We start from the raw sequence: 2876 nt of genomic DNA on the forward strand, positions 1-2876 counted from the left end.
CGTTGTACATATTTTGAGATTTTTTGCAAATCATCCATTGAAGGAGAAGATATCAATGGTCTCACATGCGTGATCGGTTGTGGGGGTGTTACTCTGCCCGTTTGTGTAGGTGTTTGGATGGGTCTAAAAGCACTGGGTGAGTAAAAAGGTCGTTGAGGTTTTGGTGTATTACCCCGACTCTGTTCAGGGTCTGGTTTGGATTCCAGATCACCTAGCCCAACTTCATTACCTTTATCTGTTGCTGCTTTTAGTTTCTCCTCACATTTTCTTAAATGTTCCTGGGATGTATGATAGTCACTTTCTAAACGCATATGTAGCTGTTGTAGATTGTGTTTATCTATTCTGCATTGTTCCAGCTCCATTTTTGCGAGCTGCAACTCTCTTTGTAGCTGTTCATTGTCTGAGCATGCAGCTTCGTATTGACGGTCTTTTTCACTAATCTTCTCATAAGATTGTGTTTGTAATGACGCCTGCATTTCTGAGAGCTCCCTCTCATGTCTTTTAGACATCCAGACAAGGCGTTCCAACCGTTCATCCAATTCTGCTTTTAGAAGCAGAGAGATTTTTGCTAACCGTTCCTGGCTAAGCTTTTTACTCTCTGGCTCTAGTGTTCCTGCGGTCAGACTTTTCAGCTCTTCATGTCTTTGAATTTCATCGAGTTGTTGTAATTGCTGTATTTGCGTGCCAATAAGTGGAGTTGTTAAACTATGTAAGGCCCCCAAAATGATATCATCATTTGTTTGGGAGTTTAAAGGATGCTCTTCTTCTTCTTCGCTTGCCATTTTTCTTCTATTTAAGGATTAAATAGGAGAATTTAATGTTTTAGGTTTTTTCAAAATAAATAAAATCAGAAAAGTCTCTTTGTCTGATATATTTACTTTTATTTAGTGATTTATTAATTAAACGTGCACTATCTTTTTAGCAAATGAGTAAACTTTTTCAACTCTGTGAATATCTGTAACTGTTTCTATTTTTTAAAAAGTTTCTAACTTTATTTTGTACCTTTTATAAGGGATTACCAGTGAATAAAGTATTTTGGTAAATGCCTCTTTGCATAAATACCTTAATAACTTTTAAAATGCAAGATAACAGTGATTATTCAGCTTTGAGGAACGTTTATTAACTCAAAAATGCCTTTAAAAAAAAGAAAATACGTTCAATTTCACTAAAATAACCTAAAAAGTGAAGTGAAACCTGTGTTCTCAAGTTTCTCCAGAAGATGGCAGAACAACCTTATTAATTTTAACTCAGACACTGTTAGTGTTGTCCAGTAGGGGAGCTATAACTTCCTGTGGCGTCCGGTCATTAGCTGTTAGCTAAAAATTAGCATCGGCTAGACTCGGTTAAAACCAACATTTCTGAACGGATTTTTTACACAAGCGTGGCAAAATTTTAGCAATTAGACTTTGAAGACTAGAACAACACATCAGAATACAGCTTTTAAAGCGTTTTTGAACTTTAAAAAGCAGATTTTATTTCCCTATGAAAACGAGTTTCATTTCCGGGTCACGTGACTGAAATCACCAATTACAGAGCAGCACGGGGGTGAGAGGAGATGACGTAGGCACGTCATTCAACTTCTCAGCGAATCAGAACGCTCCACAGCAGCAAATTCAACCAATCACAAAGCGTTTCAGCAACTAGCATGTTAGATTTAGCCTGAAATAAGTTTGTCAACTTTTCGTCTTGTAAACTGTCAAAATGCACTTTTTCTGTTAAAAATTGTAACGTTTAACTCTCTGAGCTTAGTGGAGGCGGCGCTCCGAGGCACAACGTCTTTTAAACCGTTTAAAAACAACTCGTTCGAACTTTTTCAGAACCGAGCCGGACCACAGCCGGGTCTTGCAGCAGAACCTCCGTCCTTTTAAACAGAATAACGTTTTCCACAGCTCATCAGCTTAGTTACACGTAACAGGCGTACAATTTCAGCTTTAAAAACACTTAATGACACTATTTCAGCTTTCAAAACATCACTAGCTGCATTATTTCTGTGAGCTTTCAAGCATCACAGCACAACACGCTTCAACATGCAGCGTTCCACTTCAAGCGGCAGCTCCAGCACGCTGCGTTCAATCACAGCTGACAAACTGTTATTTTTCATGCCAACATGTAAAATCAATCTTTACACGTATACACAGTCATTTATGAACACGTAACGGGCCACCAATATGTAGTATGACATATGCAGGATATATTCATACATTTAAGACGGGTTCTTCATTTTTCTGACTGTGTAAATGTCGTGCATTGAATTTAACAGAAATGTAACGAGAGACGTTATTTATCTTTGACCCATCAAAATGAATGCGGTCATTTATTTGCAGAATCAAAGTTTAACATCAAACATTTACATTAATTTGGCAAAATATGAAAACAATAACATGGCTAGTTTCACAGGAAGTGGGACAATACGGCGATTGTCCTCACTTTTCAGCAGAAACAGCAGACATCAATCACACGGCGGTGATTGAAAACTTTGCTTCAGACATTTCTAAAAATATCTGTAATGATTTTAGGAGAAAGGAGAGTTTAAAGATGGAAAATCGAGATTTATCTTACAGAGAGATGTGGGAGGGAATTTATCTGTTTGACCAGAAACGTGCACGCTCCTTCAGATCTCAGCTTGGTCACGGTACGCTTGGTCGAAGTAGAACTTTTACCTGGTTGATGATATGTCAGGTCGGCGTGAAGTCCTTCTTTTGACTCTTTCAGCGTCTCCGTTGAGAACAGCTAAAATACTTCGAGAGTCGTGCGAAGTTATCCAAACAGAAGTTATAATTCCCAAAATCGTCTCTGGATTCTGGATTCCAATAGAAGCATCCTGGACGCCTGCGTTAGCATCCAAGAACTCTGAACTCTTTAACTCTCTTCAGAGA

The 2876-nt window shown here is 38.4% G+C and overlaps 1 protein-coding gene across 1 annotated transcript in view; it reads right to left on the reverse strand.

Moving 5' to 3' along the window:
• The window catches only part of foxp1b (forkhead box P1b), a gene marked incomplete in the record, with an annotated part of 454424 nt that overhangs the window by 55346 nt on the left and 396202 nt on the right, over window positions 1–2876 (reverse strand).

Source organism: Nematolebias whitei, chromosome 7 (genome assembly GCF_014905685.2).
Source record: "Nematolebias whitei isolate Nwh7 chromosome 7, NemWhi1, whole genome shotgun sequence".
Lineage (NCBI taxonomy): Eukaryota > Metazoa > Chordata > Actinopteri > Cyprinodontiformes > Rivulidae > Nematolebias > Nematolebias whitei.